The sequence below is a fragment of the Coregonus clupeaformis genome, unplaced genomic scaffold (genome assembly GCF_020615455.1).
Source record: "Coregonus clupeaformis isolate EN_2021a unplaced genomic scaffold, ASM2061545v1 scaf0015, whole genome shotgun sequence".
Classification (NCBI taxonomy): domain Eukaryota; kingdom Metazoa; phylum Chordata; class Actinopteri; order Salmoniformes; family Salmonidae; genus Coregonus; species Coregonus clupeaformis.
In genome coordinates this window covers 780,097-791,708 of record NW_025533470.1, presented here as the reverse complement: position 1 = coordinate 791,708, position 11,612 = coordinate 780,097, and positions in this window count along the sequence as shown.

The following is an 11,612-nucleotide window of genomic DNA, read 5'->3' as shown; positions in this document are numbered from 1 at the left end:
GTTAGTCTGTAGTCATGACTGGTACTGCTGTGGTTAGACTGTAGTCATTACTGGTACTGCTGTGGTTAGACTGTAGTCATGACTGGTACTGCTGTGGTTAGACTGTAGTCATTACTGGTACTGCTGTGGTTAGACTGTAGTCATGACTGGTACTAATGTGGTTAGACTGTATTCATGACTGGTACTTCTGTGGTTAGACTGTAGTCATGACTGGTACTGCTGTGGTTAGACTGTAGTCATTACTGGTACTGCTGTGGTTAGACTGTAGTCATGACTGGTACTGATGTGGTTAGACTGTATTCATGACTGGTACTTCTGTGGTTAGACTGTAGTCATGACTGGTACTGCTGTGGTTAGACTGTAGTCATGACTGATACTGCTGTGGTTAGACTGTAGTCATGACTGGTACTGCTGTGGTTAGACTGTAGTCATTACTGGTACTGCTGTGGTTAGACTGTAGTCATGACTGGTACTGCTGTGGTTAGACTGTAGTCATGACTGGTACTGCTGTGGTTAGACTGTAGACATGACTGGTACTGCTGTGGTTAGACTGTAGTCATGACTGGTACTGCTGTGGTTAGACTGTAGTCATGACTGGTACTGCTGTGGTTAGACTGTAATCATGACTGGTACTGCTGTGGTTAGACTGTAGTCTTACTGGTACTGCTGTGGTTAGACTGTAGTCATGACTGGTACTGCTGTGGTTAGACTGTAGTCATGACTGGTACTGCTGTGGTTAGACTGTAGTCATTACTGGTACTGCTGTGGTTAGACTGTAGTCATGACTGGTACTGCTGTGGTTAGACTGTAGTCGTGACTGGTACTGCTGTGGTTAGTCTGTAGTCATGACTGGTACTGCTGTGGTTAGACTGTAGTCATTACTGGTACTGCTGTGGTTAGACTGTAGTCATGACTGGTACTGCTGTGGTTAGACTGTAGTCATGACTGGTACTGCTGTGGTTAGACTGTAGTCATTACTGGTACTGCTGTGGTTAGACTGTAGTCATGACCGGTACTGCTGTGGTTAGACTGTAGTCATGACTGGTACTGCTGTGGTTAGACTGTGGTCATGACTGGTACTGCTGTGGTTAGACTGTAGTCATGACTGGTACTGCTGTGGTTAGACTGTAGTCATGACTGGTACTGCTGTGGTTAGACTGTAGTCATGACTGGTACTGCTGTGGTTAGACTGTAGTCATGACTGGTACTGCTGTGGTTAGACTGTAGTCTTACTGGTACTGCTGTGGTTAGACTGTAGTCATGACTGGTACTGCTGTGGTTAGACTGTAGTCATGACTGATACTGCTGTGGTTAGACTGTAGTCATGACTGGTACTGCTGTGGTTAGACTGTAGTCATTACTGGTACTGCTGTGGTTAGACTGTAGTCATGACTGGTACTGCTGTGGTTAGACTGTAGTCATGACTGGTACTGCTGTGGTTAGACTGTAGACATGACTGGTACTGCTGTGGTTAGACTGTAGTCATGACTGGTACTGCTGTGGTTAGACTGTAGTCATGACTGGTACTGCTGTGGTTAGACTGTAATCATGACTGGTACTGCTGTGGTTAGACTGTAGTCTTACTGGTACTGCTGTGGTTAGACTGTAGTCATGACTGGTACTGCTGTGGTTAGACTGTAGTCATGACTGGTACTGCTGTGGTTAGACTGTAGTCATTACTGGTACTGCTGTGGTTAGACTGTAGTCATGACTGGTACTGCTGTGGTTAGACTGTAGTCGTGACTGGTACTGCTGTGGTTAGTCTGTAGTCATGACTGGTACTGCTGTGGTTAGACTGTAGTCATTACTGGTACTGCTGTGGTTAGACTGTAGTCATGACTGGTACTGCTGTGGTTAGACTGTAGTCATGACTGGTACTGCTGTGGTTAGACTGTAGTCATTACTGGTACTGCTGTGGTTAGACTGTAGTCATGACCGGTACTGCTGTGGTTAGACTGTAGTCATGACTGGTACTGCTGTGGTTAGACTGTGGTCATGACTGGTACTGCTGTGGTTAGACTGTAGTCTTACTGGTACTGCTTTGGTTAGACTGTAGTCATGACTGGTACTGCTGTGGTTAGACTGTAGTCATGACTTGTACTGCTGTGGTTAGACTGTATTCATGACTGGTACTTCTGTGGTTAGACTGTAGTCATGACTGGTACTGCTGTGGTTAGACTGTAGTCATGACTGATACTGCTGTGGTTAGACTGTAGTCATGACTGGTACTGCTGTGGTTAGACTGTAGTCATTACTGGTACTGCTGTGGTTAGACTGTAGTCATGACTGGTACTGCTTTGGTTAGACTGTAGTCATGACTGGTACTGCTGTGGTTAGACTGTAGTCATGACTGGTACTGCTGTGGTTAGACTGTAGTCATGACTGGTACTGCTGTGGTTAGACTGTAGTCATGACTGGTACTGCTGTGGTTAGACTGTAGTCATGACTGGTACTGCTGTGGTTAGACTGTAGTCTTACTGGTACTGCTGTGGTTAGACTGTAGTCATGACTGGTACTGCTGTGGTTAGACTGTAGTCATGACTGGTACTGCTGTGGTTAAACTGTAGTCATGACTGGTACTGCTGTGGTTAGACTGTAGTCATTACTGATACTGCTGTAGTTAGACTGTAGTCATTACTGGTACTGCTGTGGTTAGACTGTAGTCATGACTGGTACTGCTGTGGTTAGACGGTAGTCATTACTGGTACTGCTGTGGTTAGACTGTAGTCATGACTGGTACTGCTGTGGTTAGACTGTAGTCGTGACTGGTACGGCTGTGGTTAGTCTGTAGTCATGACTGGTACTGCTGTGGTTAGACTGTAGTCATTACTGGTACTGCTGTGGTTAGACTGTAGTCATTACTGATACTGCTGTAGTTAGACTGTAGTCATTACTGGTACTGCTGTGGTTAGACTGTAGTCATGACTGGTACTGCTGTGGTTAGACGGTAGTCATTACTGGTACTGCTGTGGTTAGACTGTAGTCATGACTGGTACTGCTGTGGTTAGACTGTAGTCGTGACTGGTACGGCTGTGGTTAGTCTGTAGTCATGACTGGTACTGCTGTGGTTAGACTGTAGTCATTACTGGTACTGCTGTGGTTAGACTGTAGTCATGACTGGTACTGCTGTGGTTAGACTGTAGTCGTGACTGGTACTGCTGTGGTTAGTCTGTAGTCATGACTGGTACTGCTGTGGTTAGACTGTAGTCATTACTGGTACTGCTGTGGTTAGACTGTAGTCATGACTGGTACTGCTGTGGTTAGACTGTAGTCATGACTGGTACTGCTGTGGTTAGACTGTAGTCATTACTGGTACTGCTGTGGTTAGACTGTAGTCATGACTGGTACTGCTGTGGTTAGACTGTAGTCATGACTGGTACTGCTGTGGTTAGACTGTAGTCATGACTGGTACTGCTGTCGTTAGACTGTAGTCATGACTGGTACTGTTGTGGTTAGACTGTAGTCATTACTGGTACTGCTGTGGTTAGACTGTAGTCATGACTGGTACTAATGTGGTTAGACTGTATTCATGACTGGGTACTTCTGTGGTTAGACTGTAGTCATGACTGGTACTGCTGTGGTTAGACTGTAGTCATGACTGATACTGCTGTGGTTAGACTGTAGTCATGACTGGTACTGCTGTGGTTAGACTGTAGTCATTACTGGTACTGCTGTGGTTAGACTGTAGTCATGACTGGTACTGATGTGGTTAGGACTGTATTCATGACTGGTACTTCTGTGGTTAGACTGTAGTCATGACTGGTACTGCTGTGGTTAGACTGTAGTCATGACTGATACTGCTGTGGTTAGACTGTAGTCATGACTGGTACTGCTGTGGTTAGACTGTAGTCATTACTGGTACTGCTGTGGTTAGACTGTAGTCATGACTGGTACTGCTGTGGTTAGACTGTAGTCATGACTGGTACTGCTGTGGTTAGACTGTAGTCATGACTGGTACTGCTGTGGTTTAGACTGTAGTCTTACTGGTACTGCTGTGGTTAGACTGTAGTCATGACTGGTACTGCTGTGGTTAGACTGTAGTCATGACTGGTACTGCTGTGGTTAAACTGTAGTCATGACTGGTACTGCTGTGGTTAGACTGTAGTCATTACTGATACTGCTGTAGTTAGACTGTAGTCATTACTGGTACTGCTGTGGTTAGACTGTAGTCATGACTGGTACTGCTGTGGTTAGACGGTAGTCATTACTGGTACTGCTGTGGTTAGACTGTAGTCATGACTGGTACTGCTGTGGTTAGACTGTAGTCGTGACTGGTACGGCTGTGGTTAGTCTGTAGTCATGACTGGTACTGCTGTGGTTAGACTGTAGTCATTACTGGTACTGCTGTGGTTAGACTGTAGTCATTACTGATACTGCTGTAGTTAGACTGTAGTCATTACTGGTACTGCTGTGGTTAGACTGTAGTCATGACTGGTACTGCTGTGGTTAGACGGTAGTCATTACTGGTACTGCTGTGGTTAGACTGTAGTCATGACTGGTACTGCTGTGGTTAGACTGTAGTCGTGACTGGTACGGCTGTGGTTAGTCTGTAGTCATGACTGGTACTGCTGTGGTTAGACTGTAGTCATTACTGGTACTGCTGTGGTTAGACTGTAGTCATGACTGGTACTGCTGTGGTTAGACTGTAGTCGTGACTGGTACTGCTGTGGTTAGTCTGTAGTCATGACTGGTACTGCTGTGGTTAGACTGTAGTCATTACTGGTACTGCTGTGGTTAGACTGTAGTCATGACTGGTACTGCTGTGGTTAGACTGTAGTCATGACTGGTACTGCTGTGGTTAGACTGTAGTCATTACTGGTACTGCTGTGGTTAGACTGTAGTCATGACTGGTACTGCTGTGGTTAGACTGTAGTCATGACTGGTACTGCTGTGGTTAGACTGTAGTCATGACTGGTACTGCTGTCGTTAGACTGTAGTCATGACTGGTACTGTTGTGGTTAGACTGTAGTCATTACTGGTACTGCTGTGGTTAGACTGTAGTCATGACTGGTACTAATGTGGTTAGACTGTATTCATGACTGGTACTTCTGTGGTTAGACTGTAGTCATGACTGGTACTGCTGTGGTTAGACTGTAGTCATGACTGATACTGCTGTGGTTAGACTGTAGTCATGACTGGTACTGCTGTGGTTAGACTGTAGTCATTACTGGTACTGCTGTGGTTAGACTGTAGTCATGACTGGTACTGATGTGGTTAGACTGTATTCATGACTGGTACTTCTGTGGTTAGACTGTAGTCATGACTGGTACTGCTGTGGTTAGACTGTAGTCATGACTGATACTGCTGTGGTTAGACTGTAGTCATGACTGGTACTGCTGTGGTTAGACTGTAGTCATTACTGGTACTGCTGTGGTTAGACTGTAGTCATGACTGGTACTGCTGTGGTTAGACTGTAGTCATGACTGGTACTGCTGTGGTTAGACTGTAGTCATGACTGGTACTGCTGTGGTTAGACTGTAGTCATGACTGGTACTGCTGTGGTTAGTCTGTAGTCATGACTGGTACTGCTGTGGTTAGACTGTAGTCATTACTGGTACTGCTGTGGTTAGACTGTAGTCATGACTGGTACTGCTGTGGTTAGACTGTAGTCATGACTGGTACTGCTGTGGTTAGACTGTAGTCATTACTGGTACTGCTGTGGTTAGACTGTAGTCATGACCGGTACTGCTGTGGTTAGACTGTAGTCATTACTGGTACTGCTGTGGTTAGACTGTAGTCATGACCGGTACTGCTGTGGTTAGACTGTAGTCATGACTGGTACTGCTGTGGTTAGACTGTAGTCATGACTGGTACTGCTGTGGTTAGACTGTAGTCTTACTGGTACTGCTTTGGTTAGACTGTAGTCATGACTGGTACTGCTGTGGTTAGACTGTAGTCATGACTGGTACTGCTGTGGTTAGACTGTATTCATGACTGGTACTTCTGTGGTTAGACTGTAGTCATGACTGGTACTGCTGTGGTTAGACTGTAGTCATGACTGATACTGCTGTGGTTAGACTGTAGTCATGACTGGTACTGCTGTGGTTAGACTGTAGTCATTACTGGTACTGCTGTGGTTAGACTGTAGTCATGACTGGTACTGCTTTGGTTAGACTGTAGTCATGACTGGTACTGCTGTGGTTAGACTGTAGTCATGACTGGTACTGCTGTGGTTAGACTGTAGTCATGACTGGTACTGCTGTGGTTAGACTGTAGTCATGACTGGTACTGCTGTGGTTAGACTGTAGTCATGACTGGTACTGCTGTGGTTAGAATGTAGTCTTACTGGTACTGCTGTGGTTAGACTGTAGTCATGACTGGTACTGCTGTGGTTAGACTGTAGTCATGACTGGTACTGCTGTGGTTAAACTGTAGTCATGACTGGTACTGCTGTGGTTAGACTATAGTCATTACTGATACTGCTGTAGTTAGACTGTAGTCATTACTGGTACTGCTGTGGTTAGACTAGTCATGACTGGTACTGCTGTGGTTAGACGGTAGTCATTACTGGTACTGCTGTGGTTAGACTGTAGTCATGACTGGTACTGCTGTGGTTAGACTGTAGTCGTGACTGGTACGGCTGTGGTTAGTCTGTAGTCATGACTGGTACTGCTGTGGTTAGACTGTAGTCATTACTGGTACTGCTGTGGTTAGACTGTAGTCATGACTGGTACTATTGTGGTTAGACTGTAGTCATGACTGGCACTGCTGTGGTTAGACTGTAGTCATGACTGGTACTGCTGTGGTTAGACTGTAGTCATGACTGGTACTGCTGTGGTTAGACTGTAGTCATTACTGATACTGCTGTGGTTAGACTGTAGTCATTACTGGTACCGATGTGGTTAGACTGTAGTCATGACTGGTACTGCTGTGGTTAGACTGTAGTCATTACCGATACTGCTGTGGTTAGACTGTAGTCATTACTGGCACTGCTGTGGTTAGACTGTAGTCATTACATATACTGCTGTATGTTAGACTGTAGTCATTACTGGCACTGCTGTGGTTAGACTGTAGTCATTACTGGTACTGCTGTGGTTAGACTGTAGTCATGACTGGTACTGCTGTGGTTAGACTGTAGTCATGACTGGTACTGCTGTGGTTAGACTGTAGTCATTACTGGCACTGCTGTGGTTAGACTGTAGTCATGACTGGTACTGCTGTGGTTAGACTGTAGTCATGACTGGTACCGCTGTGGTTAGACTGTAGTCATGACTGGTATTGCTGTGGTTAGACTGTAGTCATTACTGGTACTGCTGTGGTTAGACTGTAGTCATTACTGGTACTGCTGTGGTTAGACTGTAGTCATGACTGGTACTGCTGTGGTTAGACTGTAGTCATGACTGGTACTGCTGTGGTTAGACTGTAGTCATGACTGGTACTGCTGTGGTTAGACTGTAGTAATTACTGGTACTGCTGTGGTTAGACTGTAGTCATAACTGGTACTGCTGTGGTTAGACTGTATTCATGACTGGTACTGCTGTGGTTAGACTGTAGTCATTACTGGTACTGCTGTGGTTAGACTGTAGTCATGACTGGTACTGCTGTGGTTAGACTGTAGTCATGACTGGTACTGCTGTGGTTAGACTGTAGTCATTACTGGTACTGCTGTGGTTAGACTGTAGTAATAACTGGTACTGCTGTGGTTAGACTGTAGTCATGACTGGTACTGCTGTGGTTAGACTGTAGTCATGACTGGTACTGCTGTGGTTAGACTGTAGTCATAACTGGTACTGCTGTGGTTAGACTGTAGTCATGACTGGTACTGCTGTGGTTAGACTGTAGTCATGACTGGTAATGCTGTGGTTAGACTGTAGTCATTACTGGTACTGCTGTGGTTAGACTGTAGTCATGACTGGTACTGCTGTGGTTAGACTGTAGTCATGACTGGTACTGCTGTGGTTAGACTGTAGTCATGACTGGTACTGCTGTGGTTAGACTGTAGTCATGACTTGTACTGCTGTGGTTAGACTGTAGTCATGACTGGTACTGCTGTGGTTAGACTGTAGTCATGACTGGTACTGCTGTGGTTAGTCTGTAGTCATGACTGGTACTGCTGTGGTTAGACTGTAGTCATGACTGGTACTGCTGTGGTTAGACTGTAGTCATGACTGGTACTGCTGTGGTTAGACTGTAGTCATGACTGGTACTGCTGTGGTTAGACTGTAGTCATGACTGGTACTGCTGTGGTTAGACTGTAGTCATGACTGGTACTGCTGTGGTTAGACTGTAGTCATGACTGGTACTGCTGTGGTTAGACTGTAGTCATGACTGGTACTGCTGTGGTTAGACTGTAGTCATGACTGGTACTGCTGTTGTTAGACTGTAGTCATGACTGGTTCTGCTGTGGTTAAGCCCCGGAGTTCTAGCTCCTTGATATTATTGTTGGATCTGAATTTAATAGCTAACATCTCGATGACCAATGAAAATAGATATGCTGATAGTGGACAACCTTGTTTCACTCTTCTTGACAGTTTAAAACTCTCTGAGAAATAGCCATTATTTACTATTTTACACCTAGGGTTACTATACATAACTTTAACCCATTTTATAAGAGATTCTCCAAAATTGAAATATTCCAGGCATTTATATATAAATTCCAGTCGTACTTTATCAAATGCATTTTCAAAGTCTGCTATGAATAGTAGTGTCACGCTCGTCGGGAACAGAGGAGGACCAAGGCGCAGCGTTGCAGGCAAACATACTATTTATTTAGCGATACACGACCAAAACAAACAAAACGATAACGTGACAGTTCACGGTCTAACACAAACCAACTAGAAACAAGATCCCACAACAACTGTGGGAAAACAGCCTGTATAAATATGGTTCCCAATCAGAGACAACCAGCACCAGCTGACACTCGTTGCCTCTGATTGGGAACCAATCTGGCCAACATAGAAATGCAACTACTAGATAAACAAATGAAACGCACACCCTGGCTCAACATACAAGTGTCCCCAGAGCCAGGGCTTGACAGTACCCCCCCCTAAAGCCGCGGACTCCGACCGCGTCAACTAAATACCATAGGGGAGGGACCGGGTGGGCACTCCGCCTTGGCGGCGGATCCGGCTCCGGGCCTGATCCCCACTCCCTCTCCAACCCCCCAAAGTACCCCTGGTCCGGTCTGGCCCCGCTGACCGGAGCTGGACTGCACACTGGTGGAGCGGATTGCTCTAGCTCCGGCGTGAAGCAGCTGACCGGTGCCGGACCAGGCACCGGTGGAACAGGCACGGGCCGTGCCGGACTGACGACGCATACCATAGGCTTGGTGCGGGGAGCAGGAGCAGGCCGGACCGGACTGGCGACGCACACCACTGGCTTGGTGTGGGGAACAGGCACGGGCGTGCCGGACTGACGACGCACACCACTGGCTTGGTGTGGGGAGCAGGAGCGGACCGGACCGGGCTGGCGACGCACACCACTGGCTTGGTGTGGGGAACAGGCACGGGCCGTGCCGGACTGACGACGCACACCACTGGCTTGGTGTGGGGATTAGGAGCGGGCCGGACCGGGCTGGCGACGCACACCACTGGCTTGGTGTGGGGAACAGGCACGGGCCGTGCCGGACTGACGACGCGCACCATAGGCTCTGTGCGGGGAGCAGGAACAGGCCGGGCCGGGCTGGCGACGCGCACCATAGGCTCGGTGCGGGGAGCAGAAACCCACACAGCCTCGCAGACAACTATCTAATTAATACTTGTCACGTCATTGGCTGCTGAATACCTCTAGTTACATCAGCAATTAAACAAGGAAACTAAAATAGCATCCGTGCTGTCATGTGACACCCCTCAGTACTGCATTATTCATTAGTACTGGCCCCCCCATTAGTACTGGCCCCCCTATTAGTACTGGCCCCCCCATTAGTACTGGCCCCCCCATTAGTACTGCCCCCCCCCATTAGTACTGGCCCCCCATTAGTACTGGCCCCCCCATTAGTACTGGCTCCCCCATTAGTACTGGCCCCCCATTAGTACTGGCCCCCCATTAGTACTGCCCCCCATTAGTACTGCCCCCCCATTAGTACTGGCCCCCACATTAATACTGGCCCCCCCATTAGTACTGGCCCCCCCATTAGTACTGGCCCCCCCTGTAGCTCAGTTGCAACGCCAGGGTTGTGGGTTCGTTTCCCACGGCGGGCCAGTATGAAAATGTATGCACTCACTAACTGTAAGTCGCTCTGGATAAGAGCGTCTGCTAAATGACTAAAGTGTAAAAATTTAATTAAGTTAGACTAGCTAGGCCCCCATGTACCGGTGCAGAGGGCATATTGGAGGGATGGTGGTGGAAGGATACTGCAGCGTCCCAGAGGATACCCTATTCCCTATATAGTGCACTACCCTATACTTGGCCTCTGGTCAACAGAAGTGCACTATATAGGGAGTTGGGTGCCGTTTGGGAGCCTATGGAAATAACATTTAAACCAGTTGCTGATGTTTCTAAAGGTCACATTTCTTTATTTACAGTGAGGGAAAAAAGTATTTGATCCCCTTCTGATTTTGTACGTTTGCCCACTGACAAAGAAATGATCAGTCTATAATTTTAATGGTAGGTTTATTTGAACAGTGAGAGACAGAATAACAACAACAAAATCCAGAAAAACGCATGTCAAAAATGTTATAAATTGATTTGCATTTTAATGAGGGAAATAAGTATTTGACCCCCTCTCAATCAGAAAGATTTCTGGCTCCCAGGTGTCTTTTATACAGGTTAACGAGCTGAGATTAGGAGCACACTGTCACGATCGTCTAAGGAGGAGGACCAATGCGCAGCATTGAAGGTGAACATATTTATTTAGAGAATGATCACACGATCAAAACAACAGACGATAACGTGATGTCTACGGTTTAACACAAACCAAATAAGAACAAGAAACCACAAATAATGAATGCCAAACGGCTACCTAAGTATGACTCCCAATCAGAGACAACGAGCTACAGCCGTCTCTGATTGGGAGCCACCCTGGCCAACATAGATATACAACAACTAGAACATAAACAAATGAACACCCTGGCTCAACATACGAGAGTCCCCAGAGCCAGGGCGTGACACACACTCTTAAAGGGAGTCCACCTAATCTCAGTTTGTTACCTGTATAAAAGACACCTGTCCACAGAAGCAATCAATCAATCAGATTCCAAACTCTCCACCATGGCCAAGACCAAAGAGCTCGCCAAGGATGTCAGGGACAAGATTGTAGACCTACACAAGGCTGGAATGGGCTACAAGACCATCGCCAAGCAGTTTGGTGAGAAGGTGACAACAGTTGGTGTGATTATTCGCAAATGGAAGAAACACAAAATAACTGTCAATCTCCCTCGGCCTGGGGCTCCATGCAAGATCTCACCTCGTGGATGATCATGAGAACGGTGAGGAATCAGCCCAGAACTACACGGGAGGATCTTGTCAATGATCTCAAAGCAGCTGGGACCATAGTCACCAAGAAAACAATTGGTAACACACTACGCCTTGAAGGACTGAAATCCTGCTGCGCCTGCAAGGTCCACCTGCTCAAGAAAGCACATATACATGCCCGTCTGAAGTTTGCCAATGAACATCTGAATGATTCAGAGGAGAACTGGGTAAAAGTGTCTCTCCTTGGCTATCTTCTTGAC